The 13,021-nt window shown below is 39.0% G+C and overlaps 1 protein-coding gene and 1 long non-coding RNA gene across 4 annotated transcripts in view; one reads left to right on the top strand and one right to left on the bottom strand.

Annotated features, from left to right (window-relative positions):
- Positions 1-13,021, bottom strand: part of ADAMTSL1 (ADAMTS like 1) — an 872,407-nt gene that overhangs the window by 731,344 nt on the left and 128,042 nt on the right. The window lies entirely within an intron of this gene.
- Positions 3,375-11,667, top strand: LOC140640928 (uncharacterized). Its single transcript, XR_012037529.1, has 5 exons — positions 3,375-3,508; positions 6,998-7,167; positions 8,517-8,597; positions 9,933-10,088; positions 11,362-11,667. It is a non-coding gene; the product is annotated as an uncharacterized lncRNA (long non-coding RNA).

The following is a 13,021-nucleotide window of genomic DNA, read 5'->3' as shown; positions in this document are numbered from 1 at the left end:
CAAAGAAGCCAATGAGATTTCACAGAAATGTAGCCATTGAGCATTAATTTTAAGCTATGTGTGATAATCCTTTCATTGATCCATTTATCCATTCACGAATGTTCAGTTTATGGTTCATGCCATAGGACATGTGAAAACAGAAGAGAATCTCTACTCTCAAAGATCTTATATCTGTATGAGATACAACCTCACACCAGTGAGAATGGGGAAAATTAACAAAGCAGGAAACCACAAATGTTAGAGAGGATGTGGAGAAAGGGGAACCCTCTTGCACTGTTGGTGGGAATGTGAACTGGTGCAGCCACTCTGGAAAACTGTGTGGAGGTTCCTCAAACAGTTAAAAATATACCTGCCCTACAACCCAGCAATTGCACTGCTGGGGATTTACCCCAAAGATACAGATGCAGTGAAATGCCGGGACACCTGCACCCCGATGTTTCTAGCAGCAATGTCCACAATAGCCAAACTGTGGAAGGAGCCTCGGTGTCCATCAAAAGATGAATGGATAAAGAAGATGTGGTTTATGTATACAATGGAATATTCCTCAGCCATTAGAAATGACAAATACCCACCATTTGCTTCGACGTGGATGGAACTGGAGGGTATTATGCTGAGTGAAATAAGTCAATCGGAGAAGGACAAACATTATATGGTCTCATTCATTGGGGGAATATAAAAAATAGTGAAAGGGAATAAAGGGGAAAGGAGAAAAAATGAGTGGGAAATATCAGAAAGGGAGACAGAACATGAGAGACTCCTAACTCTGGGAAACGAACTACGGGTGGTGGAAGGGGAGGTGGGCAGGGGGTGGGGGTGACTGGGTGATGGGCACTGAGGTGGGCACTTGACGGGATGAGCACAGCGTGTTATTCCATATGTTGGCAAATTGAACACCAATAAAAATAAATTTATAAAAAAATATACTAGATTCTTAAATGTGAATGTAGAAATTATGATCATAGAACTTTGATTTTATGTTCCTCCAGCTAGCCTTTTGGAATTAGTTCAAATAAAATGGGACTCCTAAATTGTGAATGGCAAAAAAAAAAAAAAAAAACAGCCAGAAAGTTCATCTAATCCTGACTTCTCAAATTCCAAGTATCTCTAGGATGCTACTGTAAATTTAAAATTGAATAGGCTGAGAATCATCTGGGATGGTGGAGATTAACATTTTGCAGATTTTTCCCTATGTGTCCCTCCAGACTACATTGATCATTCCACTGCATGCACCCCACCCCCAACACACATATCCTCCCTTTTTTCTCTTTTGAATTAAGAATCCCATCCAGCTGCACATTCCCAGAGGGAAAAGCTTGAGAGAGACAGCTCAGTGCACTTCTTAGATCTACAACTCACTCATTGAGAAAGTGGGTTTCCATATGGAGTTACAGCAGGAGCAACTGTGTTTACCTACTTCTCTCTTTTAACTTTGGAAAAGGGAAAGGATTCATAAAAATATACATGGTCCCATAAATGAAGGGAGAGAAAGGCAATGGAAGGATAAAATGTGAGTCCTGTGATTGCTGATTCTGAACCAGGATGGAAATTGGAGTCCTGGCTCTGGTGTAGAACACCCCCTCGCAAAGGAGGGGCAGAGCCAAATGTCCCTGCAATAGCAAGAGGCAGAATTTGTGAGAAAAGAGGGTGTTTTGTGACAAGGAAACCACTCAGCCCAAAAATGTTATGCATGGACAGACATTCAAAAGATGATTCTAGTTTACTTTGTCTAGTTATTTTATTAAATGTTTACTTTGTCCAATTATTTTTTGAAATGAATGAAATCAGAGCATGCAATCTGTGTGGATTCCCACGAGCTCTTTCCTGTGGCACAATGACTGGGGATTACTGCTCTGTCCTGTGTGATTCCTCCACCATTCTGATGTGTCCCACTCCACTTGACCTTTCCCCTGCATTGGCTCCACTGACAGAAAAAGAGCACTGGAATTATCCCAGTTTTGAACACTCTGAGTCTCTGTGATCTCATCCAGGATTGAAAGTGAATACTTCACAACATGATAGATAAAAGAGAACATGTATTTAAGTTATTCATTTCATAGTAGACTATTTTCCTCCTGGTTTACTAGAGTCTGCCCTTAGCTAACTATCCCAAAATAAAAGGGTGAGCGCCAATTTATTTTTTAAAATATGGAATCTTGTGTAATAGCAATACACTGTATTACTTGAATTTATTTAATAAAGTGATTTTTGTTTTGGCATCATATGCTATGCCAAATGGTTTCTTTTCAACAGCCTATGGAACAAAATGATAGTAAATTTAAGGAAATTTAAGGAGGAACTAATGTGAGGAAGTATCTCTTACTGAGGGGTATCATCAAAGTATCTGGCCACAAATCACAGGAAAAATAGAAATATAATTTTTAACTTGAATTTTGAAAAGCATTAGAATTGTTTTTCTGTGTAATTGCTAAATACCACAAATTGAATAGATAAAATACAATTATTCAGTTAGACATTACACAGTTTTAGAATCTTTAATTCCTTAATTCCAAATATTTATGCTGTAACTCTTCTCCTTACTCACAGATGGTTCAAAATAATATCTTATTCCTCATAAATTTCTGATTTTCTTCCTAAGCTCATTTGCAATTAAGGATAGATGGCTTAAGACACATTAGTTTATAAATGGTAACATACAATAAGTATTTGCTGAATAAAAGGATCATCGATTATTATACAATGTCCCTCATTCATTATAAACTATATTATTTACTCAATAACATCAACAGCATTCATATACATTCTGTGGTATTTTGTAAGCTAGTTTCATGTTCAGTAACTTGATAACTCAATGTTAAATTTGATTGGCCTTTATCTGAAAAGACTGGCATGGAATGAACAGATTTCCTAACTTCACACACAAGCCTACCATGACATTTTTCATTCAGAAAAAAAAAAATAGTACAAACTGGAAATGTCCCAGAAATGGTCATTTCTGAAATATTCAGAAAACAAAGATGAAATATTTTATTTTATCCTAAATTACTAGCTTCTCCCTAGGCCTGTCTTAGACATGTCTCTTTAGGGAACCTAGGTGGTTCACAAAATGCCCATTCCTTTTTTATTAATCTGCCACTGTGCACGAAGGTGCCCCAAAGCAGTGATCTGGATTGCCAGGCATCGCTTATGCCTGGCCCCAACTCACTGAGCAGTAACCTATACTACTCAGTCCTATCTCCTGGGAAATGAGGAAGCAAATATTGTACAGCCTTTTCCTGGGCTTCAGATTCTGTGCACAAATGATCGGTCATTTTTCCATTGAAAACTGAAAAAGAATTACCTCTGGGTAATTCAAAGCCTTTCTATTATCTGAGCCTCTGAAACGGCCAATGCATTTTATCAATTGCACAGACTCCACTGGACTGACCACAAACTAATCTCCTTGAAATGAAAAAAAAGAATGAGTCGTAAGAGACTGGCAACTGGAACCGAATTTCAAATGACAGGACACCAACTTCAGACAAGTTCATTTCCAAGGGGTGTGGATGCAGTGAGTACGATGTGTATAGCACAGTTCTAGCTTCTCAGAAGCTGCCCCATCTGATCCTCGGAGAGGAAACAGGAGTGGGTCATGTGAAGCAATCAGATCACATATAAGAAAACAGCATGTTCATTATTTTCTACCTGCAGATACTTTGCAGTATCTCACCCATAGTATCCTTGGTGGGCCCCCACAGCAGTGCCGTGAGAGAGTCAGAGAAAGGGTGAGTAGTATGGCTTTATGGCTTTACACAGAAGCCAAACTGAGGCTCCCAGGATTTGCAGTACAAATAAATGTAACAAAACATCAGAAAAATGAGAAGCCGATGGGAAACAAATGAAGACTGCATGAAAGTAAACATGCCCTCTTTTGCTCAGAGTAGTTGATGATGATCAGAGAGGCTGAATGGCTTGTCTCATGTCACACAACTAGTTAAGTTCAACTATTTCAGTTGGAACAAGACTTTCAGATAAGTCATTTTTCTTTCTTCTATGACTCCCACACCCTGCCTTAGAAGTACAGAATTTGGATGGTCTGAACCAAAAAAAAAAAAAAAAAGAAAAAAAAAAAAGGCCAAAATCTACTCCTAGAATACAGGATACTAAGCATCTCATTACAAAGGATTCTGAGTCACAGAAACATTATTACCACTGTTACAGGCGTTCTGCTCTCCTTCAGTTTGAGTCCTTAGGTGACACAGCTGCTTTTTAACTTCTGAGATAAAGAAATGAAAAGGGGGAAAAGAAAATATGTTTCCTCATCACTGACATTTTCTGGTCTAGCGAGGACAAGCCAAAAAGTTAATAGGTAATGTGCGTATATATGAAAGTCATTAGGTAATGCACATATGTACTCAGTGTGGGAGGACAGCATTGAGAATCCTAAGCAAGTAAACACAGGACTTGAGAATTTCTAAAAGCTGGGGTGGGGGTGGTGAGAAGCATCAGTGACTGAAATCAGGAGGGTAGACATGTCAGAGCAAAAATAAAAAATATGTTTTAAGGAGGGAGAATATAATAAGAAATAAATGATAGGTATTTCTTGCTTCTTTGCCAAATTTCTATAGGCGGCTTCCTAAAGTAGTTTTGTGTTTCATCTTGCCCAACGTGTCAGAAACCGAAGCTGGTTAATAAGGTTAATCACAGAGACTGTGACCCTCAATGGACAGAAGCCAGAGTCTTATCCATTTTTTAAATAAAGAAAGCAAAATATTGCACGTGGCTTAGTCCATAGGGTCATTTTACAGATTATGTGAATTGCGTACAACAGTAACTGAACAGACCTGCATCAGACATTCACATGAACCCACAAATGGAAAGTCACTGTAACACAAATATTTGACCCAGGTTAAAGGATTGAACATATACTCTAAAGTGAAAACAGGTGCAGAGTAAGGTATACGGTAAGCCACCACTTGCATTAAAAAAATAATACACACACGTGTATGTACACACACACATACAAAACACATGTGTGTATATGTAAGCATAGGTAAATATAAACTAACCCTGGAAAGATACATAAGTCACAGTCCATAGTGATTAATTCCAAGGAGCTAAACTGGGTGGCGGGGATCAGAGGAAAAAAGACTTATTATATAGTATTTTGTGCCATGTGACTGTATTACTTATTCAATAAATAAAATTGAACTTTTCTTTAAAAAGAAAGGTTTGTTAAGGACTTTTGAGTTAGGAGGAAAAAACACACATAAAGAGAACTTAAAATGGTACCAAAGAAAGATTTATAATACAGGCTGAAAAATCAAGCCAAATTCTGTATTTTTATTTAATTCCAAACTGTAATATTTCAAAATTTAATGAGGTGAGGTAGAAACCCACTTTTATAGCTTAGAAAGTATAAAAAACGGGATACACAAATATCCCTCAGTAAGATTTTACAAGGTCAAGAGCAATCATTCAAGAGTAGACCTTGTATTTGCTTTTATACAGAGGCCTTGAACCTAATGTCATGTTCATATGTGTCTCTGTATAAAACTATTCACTTCTTTATCAGTGTCTATGAGAAAAATATTCTATGTTCCACTAAAGCTTATTAAACTCATATCACAAGTCATATTGTAACATACGCCATATACTTCATAATGTCACTAGGTTTGAACATGCTTGCTTCCATATCACCCAACCCCCTGTATTAAGAGGTGGCAGGTTTATATACATTTTGAAATGTTTATGAAAGAGGGGACATAAAATTAGTATCATAAATAACAACAACAAAAAGATACTCAGTTTAGCTTAATTCTACAAACAGTAACTAAGCATCCTCAAGACACCAATCACTGTACAGCATTGAGAGTTACAAAGGTGACATGCATCCTCTCTGTGCAAGGAGCAAACAGTCCAGGAGGATAATTAATTTACTCAGGGGAGACTATGTGATGAATGTGACTTCTGACATCAAAAGTTTGTGTTTGTGATACCCTCCAAGCCAATGAAGCACCAAATCTAATGGAAAACCGGGGATATTTTTGAAGACAGGGAGCAAAGGAGGGCAAGATAGGAGACAGGGACAAAGTAGCAGAGGTTAGTCTTAAGTAAACATTAAACACTATGATTCCTTAGGTTTAAATAAGAACAGGAGTTTATCATTGGCAAAGTTCATCCCAAAGCTAAAATGCAGGAATCTCCATAAAATTTCCAAGTATTGCAAGCTTTCAACTTGGAAGCTCACGTGGGGCTGGCAGAGTAATTTGTTAGAAATTTAAAACTGGCAGTTACATCTGCGGTTTCTTTTGCTGGAATTGTTCTTGTAAAAGATTTACGAGAGGCAAACGTTCCTCCTTGGCTTATTCATAAAATAAAATGGTGTAGAAATACAATAGATGTACAGACAAAAATGTTTTAATATAGCCTCTCTGTGCATGCCCCACATAAAGACAAAGCAAGTTCTCTGCTTTGGAAAGAATCAGTGAGACCCATTTCATGGGTCAAAGGTGTGGGATTTTACATAGTTTTCCTTAAGTAAGCAATGCCAGCATTTATATTATACCAGTAAAAGTCCATTCATTTCAAAATCCTCATTTATAGTTAAATTCATTGAAAGAGGAGCATGTTCAGAATATTCACAATATTGGAGCATTACTTTTGAAAATACAATGAATGGCATATATACCAATGAGACACATTATTTTCTCTTCAATGGTTAATCTTATGATTGAACAATGACTAAAGTGAATAGGGCTGTTAGATATTAAACAAGACTCCCAGGAAGACAATGTCCATTTGGTCTCTTCTTTTTGTAGAAATGGTTTTTTTTTTAGCCTCCCAGAAGATAGATGATCCATTTAGGGATGAGAGGGCTTATCTCCTGATTTTTAATTACGGTGACTGAAGTCAGACTAATAATTAGGTAGAAACAAACAAACAAAAAATTTCTAGGTTACTATTTTAAGCACTTGTATTCTTTCAACCTCTCTTCCATTTATCTATTCTCCCAACCAGCCATTCTTTTACCTATCCATTTTTCTATCCATTCATTCAGTGAATATTTATTTAGATACTTCTATGTACCATACTCTGTGCTAAGTGCTGAAGACACAATGATGAACCCGGAGGAAGAGGAGGTTTCCTTGCTCTTATAACTTACACTCTAGCCAAGCCAAGGAGGCAAGGAAAAATAACCATCCAGATGGCCATGCATTCATGGTTGAGGTAAGTGTTCTAAAAAAGAAATATTGTAGGCAATTATGATGGATAATGTGAGGAAGGTAAATAAGACTAGGGACTCAAAGAAGATGGCCAGCCTGAAAAAAAATGACATTAAAACTCAGTACTCAGGAGTGATGAAAAGTTCAGTAGATCAAGAGTTTCTGGGAAGACCGTCAGGGCCAGAGGGAATGGCATGTGTAAAGGATCTGAGGTAGAGAGGGACTTGGTGGGTCCAGCAGGTAGGACTAGAGCTCAGAGAACATGGTGGTGGTGGCAAAGCATGATTACAGACTGGGTCTGGGTGACCCAAAGTCCATAGACCATTTTGAAAAGATCACACTCACTGATCTGTCCAGAAACTAGGTACTGAATTCACTTATATGAATTCTCCCTCATTTTTAACACTTACTTGAGTCACAAATCCCCATCAGCTTGGGTAAGAAAATTTATAAATGCACCTGGAGCCCATTCTCCCTGGATCTTCAGAGGAATTCTAGAAACACGCTTCTAGCCATGATGTTGGGTGAACGTTGCATGATTTTTGCACTTAAAAAAAAAATCCATTCATCTACGATCTCTGTGAAACCATTCCTTAGACTAGCACCATATAACCAATTTCCCAAAAATGGCTTAGACACGGAAATAGTCAAGTCCCCTATTATGATACTTCTAATAGATATCCCATGATGAGGGGGGAAAACCATCTGATTCAATACTGTGCATCAAGAAAAGTAAGCACAGAGTCATTTCTTATGTGGAGAATTCAAAGTCTATTATGATCTCTGCAGATCTCAGAAAGACTGCTCTCTAGAAGCCACTACCTGCCTACTGAGGGGTGATGGATAGGGTTTGGGGGTCTCTCCTTTAACAGCCATAAAAGTTCTCCTCCACAAAGACAATGTGAAGCCTCGCTGGCTATTTCCAGATGCCCCTTAAGATGTTATGAGAGTCCTGGTTGATGAAAGGGGCAATCGTGCACATCAAAAAGAAATGTTATATTTAGGTTAGTCTCTGGTCTTCCAAGAAGCATGTGCAGGGAGACAAATAAAAGGAAAAGAAGAGACACTGGAGAAAGAGCTAGGGATGACAGCACAAGCAGAAAGGCTGGGAAGAAACCCAGAGGGGTTCCTCTGTGGGGTCCAGAGAATGTGCTAGGTGAAATGCAGCAGGACATTTCCCCCACTGCAGATCCACCTGGAGGGTCTCAGAGATTAGACGTGTGTTTGTGCACTTAAAATTCCTCCTCTTGGCCAGCTACCATGCTCTGAACTGCTTGCCATGTTGAGATTTGTAGTTTTCAACTATCTAAGTCTCTTTTTATTGCCTCTTCTTTTGCTCCCTACCTCCCACAGAAATATACCTTGCCAACAAATACCCTGCTGCCTGCGAGTTGTTTATACTGAGAATGTGTGAGGAAGTGTCACCCTCCGAAGGTGGGATTACTCATCTGCTTTCCACAGCGAGCTATGAGCTACGGCTGACATTAACCTCTACACTGCTGTAGGCAGCTCTGCTGGAGCCAATGCCAGGGTCAAGGTCTGAAAGAAGCTATCAGCCAGCCAGGCATGCCCTCACTGGACCTGAGTCTGTCCCCATGGTCATGATGGCAAATATTCAGAGTTCCTCCTGAAAAATTCTCCTTCCATATCAACATTTCATATCTTTGGGAAAAAAAAACTTTTTAAGAGACCATTTTATGATATTGGTATTTTAGGAGAAGGGCAAAGGATGAGAAAGGGTTTTGCTTTTGGTGACAGGGAAATAATGTCACCACTCTAAATATCCGCCAGTTCCTAAGGCCCCTTTCACCTTTACAGGGGAGAATGTACAGCAGAGGCCTACAGTCTGTGTAGCCGATACTGGGAAAGTACTTTTGCCATCATTATCTGGTTAATCACTCAGACAGTAAAATTTTCAAAAACTGCATGTTGCAATAGTAGCAATTCAAATTAACGAGTATATTTTTAAACTCCGCAGGAACTAAACATGAAAGCCCAGTTAATATCTGATTACCCTCACTAGGGCTTCAAGCTCGTATCTTGAGTATTAAACCTTGTCAGGATGGCAAAAGAATGCTTGGACTTGTAAAATCTAGGAAATTTAAAACCCAAGCCAGAGCTCCATCCTAATTTACCTTGTTTTTGTTCCCTATCATAAATATTCTAAACTGCCAGAGGCACGTGTAGGTTCAGTGATTTTAGGCACAGCGTGCTCTGAGACACAACACCACAACGATTAGGTGACATCCAGATGAAACATGCATCTAGAATTCCTTGTGGTTGTAACTTTGAAAGACTTGGTGGAGTTTCAGAAGGAAACCCTAGAAAAGCAAAAATCACTTTGGTCTTTGTACCTACATTAAGCATTTAATGTATAGACATTCAAGTAGGTCTTAGGGGCTTATTTTATAGTTTATAGAAGGGTTTTTAGATGAGCCTTTATAGTTTCCATGAGAAAACTTTAATCCACAAAAGCTCAACGAGATTGACCCTACTTTTACACACTTCCTTTCACTGGGGTGTGGCAGCCTTCACCACATGCAGGAGAGGTAACACAAGAAGGACGGTTATAAGCAAGTGCTTCGAAAACAGAACCAATAAAACTGGCCCACGACTGTGAGGCCCAGAGATTTCTATTTTACAACTCAAGTTTGCGAGAATACCTACACAACTACTTTTAACTAAACTGACAATGCAGAGGTACCAAAAGGACACTGTTACTAGTTTAGCATCTTGGTCAAGTCCTGTCATTTTTCCCTGCTTTTTAAGGAAAGCTGCCAAGTGGAGACCATGTGCACACTGGAATCCATTCAAAGGATGCACGATGTAGCATCTGAGGCCTCAGACAAAGAGCCACAGGCCACCCCACTGGGGTATGGTGCCTCACCTGCCAGAAATCCACTCCCTTCTCTCCAGCACAGCCAGGTGGGACCAGGCACATGCCCTTAAGTCAAAATAAATGTCTTTCAGTACTTCGTAAGAAGTTCCAAATAAATAGTTGGGCCAGTTCATTTATATTACAGAAGGATTTGGTTTTGTTTTTTTGTTTTGTTTTGTTTTGTTTTTTAAGTGCTTTTTTAAATCAAAGGAAGGAAAGAAAAAACTTCACATCTTACAAAACAGATCCCCCTATGGCCCCATACCCTCAATAAGAATGATGTCCATTTCTTTTTCTCTCTTCTTTTTTCTTTTGGAAAAAGAAGAGTGCATGCGCACGTGTGGGAGGTGAGGGCGAAGAGAGAGGGAGAAGATCCCAAGCAGGCTCCATGCCCAGAGTGGAGCCTGACTCAGGGCTCAATCTTACAACCTCTGAGATCATGAATTAAAATCAAGAGTCTGAGGCTCAACCGACTGAACCACTCAGGCGCCCCAACAATGTCAATTTCTAATTTTATCCTCATCCTGCCAAGTATCTAGATACATATGAACTATCTGGATAATAAACAACTCTGATAGAAAGGGTTTTTTAAAAATAATCTTTGTGTGCATGCAACCCCACCTCTTAATAGCTGAGAGACCATGGGTGAGTCAAAGCCCCCTTATCTGTAAATTGGACAAAACACTATTTTCCCACCTCCAAGGGCAGTTATAATTCAATGAGAAAATGTATATACCTAGCATAATAGCACCTAGAATATAAGACTCAAAAAATATTACTTCCACTCCCCAACACCCATATACCACATATATATAGAATAAAACATGTCATACCATAATCTAAAATATTAACAAAGGTTATCTGCTACATATAGGCTTGCAGGTAATTTTAGTCCCTAGGTTTTTCCATAGTTTCTCAATTTTCTACAATGCATGTGTATGTACATATATACAATGTCTATACATGTACATTTATAGATAAGATGTACCTTGCATAATCAGAAAAATACACTGTGGAGGGATCCCTGGGTGGCGCAGCGGTTTGGCGCCTGCCTTTGGCCCAGGGCGCGATCCTGGAGACGCAGGATCGAATCCCACGTCGGGCTCCCGGTGCATGGAGCCTGTTTCTCCCTCTGCCTGTGTCTCTGCCTCTCCCTCTCTCTCTCTCTGTGTGACTATCATAAATAAATAAATTAATTAAAAAAAAAAAAAAAAAAAAAAAAAAAAAAAAAAAAAAAAAAAAAAAGAAAAATACACTGTGGAAAAGATGTGGACAAGTAATTTCCATTATAAATAAATATCTCTGTCCTTTCATGTCTAGAGTTTTACAGGCTACTGGAACATTATGAAAAAAGAAAGTGGTGTGCCCTCATTCCACACTTTTAACACCATCAGAATGTTGACTAACATGTCATAAACAGTGACAGCTGAACATCAACAGTTAAAGAAAAAATAAAAGACACCTGCACTTCAAAAAACCCTGTCTGATAATTGTTTTGGCTTGCAAGACACAGACCAGAGAAAGCAGAGTCTTGCCGGTGTTTTATCCTTGAAGATTGCATGAGCCTCGTACATCGTTAAGTGCCCAGTAAATATTTGTTCAAAGAACTAATAAATGAATGTAGCATGGGAGTGATGGATAATCATAATGGCTTTCACGGTTTCTATTTTGTTTTGTTCTTTCTTGGTAACAAAAAAGACAAGCAATATTCAAAAAACTATATTCAGAACGAGACAAGACTCACTGACAATTAAGAAGGGTACATTGTGTGATTATTTACATATATAACTTTTCATGAAATCAGAAAATAGCCCATGTTTTTAAAAATTGGGACAGTCTCACACATGAAACATGCTGAGCCAATTTTCTTATACTTTCTGGAAACAAATTCACCTCTTTAATGAAAGAGCATGAAAAATTCTAATTCCCAAGAGGACTTCTGAGGGGGAAAAAAAGGGCAATATCAGGCACAATGAAATAGATGTCTCCTCCCTCTCCTGCCCTCTTCATCTCATTGTACATTCTAGTACAAAATCTAGAGTCAACACTATGCTCATCAGAAAGGTGCTGACCCCAGGCACAACTGCCACCCCTCGAAGGCCCTTCTCCATGAAGGTGAGCCTGCATACCCAGGCAACAGTCCTTGAGCTCTGAGATGTCACTTCCACACAGAAGTGCAAGAATAGCACTGCATATTTGGTGTTCCCCTAACTTTATGGGTTTTGGTTTTGCACCAGTACTATCAAGGCAAGAATCAAAGAAATAAAAAGATTCCCTAAAATTTACTCGAAAGATGGAAGAAACCAAAGGGCTAGAGCTTGAAGAAAGATAACCCATTTCACAATTAGATTGCCATGTTCAAACCTGTAAGTTCTGAAAAAGATGGGAGCACGACAGGGTGGTGAAGATTACTTTACTTTAGTTGGGGCTAAGAGTTTTCTACATGTACAGAGGATTTCTGGTAGTGACTTCCAATATATGACGCCCACCCCAAGCCCCTTAGTACAAAACACAACTGGATTAACTAAAAAACAACATAAAAAGGCTGCTCAAAGAGTAAACTAATAACTAATGATGACAGTGGCTATGCTTAATACAGCTCCTACTGAGCACAATGGCTTTATGGAATCATCTTTAATCCCTAGAACAACCTTGCAAAGAGGCCCCCCCACGTTTATGCTGAAGCAACTGAGACACAAAGAAGGCTGACAACTCGATGGAAGTCCCAAAAACTGCTGAACACAGACCCAGAACCCGAAGTCTAAACCAAGCCCCTCTGACTCCAAATCTCTTAAGACCACCAAATTTGTCTCCCTCAGGCACTTTGCACACATTGGGTCCTCTGAGTGGAACATTCTCCCCCCATCTTTCCATAACTTGTACTCGTCCTTTTATGTCAAGCTTAAATGTCACTGCCTCAGAGAAGCCTTACCCATCCATTCAATCTAAAGTAAGTACCTGCTAGTGTCTTGCTCAGCAT

Source organism: Canis lupus, chromosome 10 (assembly GCF_048164855.1).
Source record: "Canis lupus baileyi chromosome 10, mCanLup2.hap1, whole genome shotgun sequence".
NCBI classification, from domain to species: Eukaryota; Metazoa; Chordata; class Mammalia; order Carnivora; family Canidae; genus Canis; species Canis lupus.
Note: the sequence above shows the minus strand (reverse complement) of the source record. Positions and strands in the feature narration are given on the sequence as shown.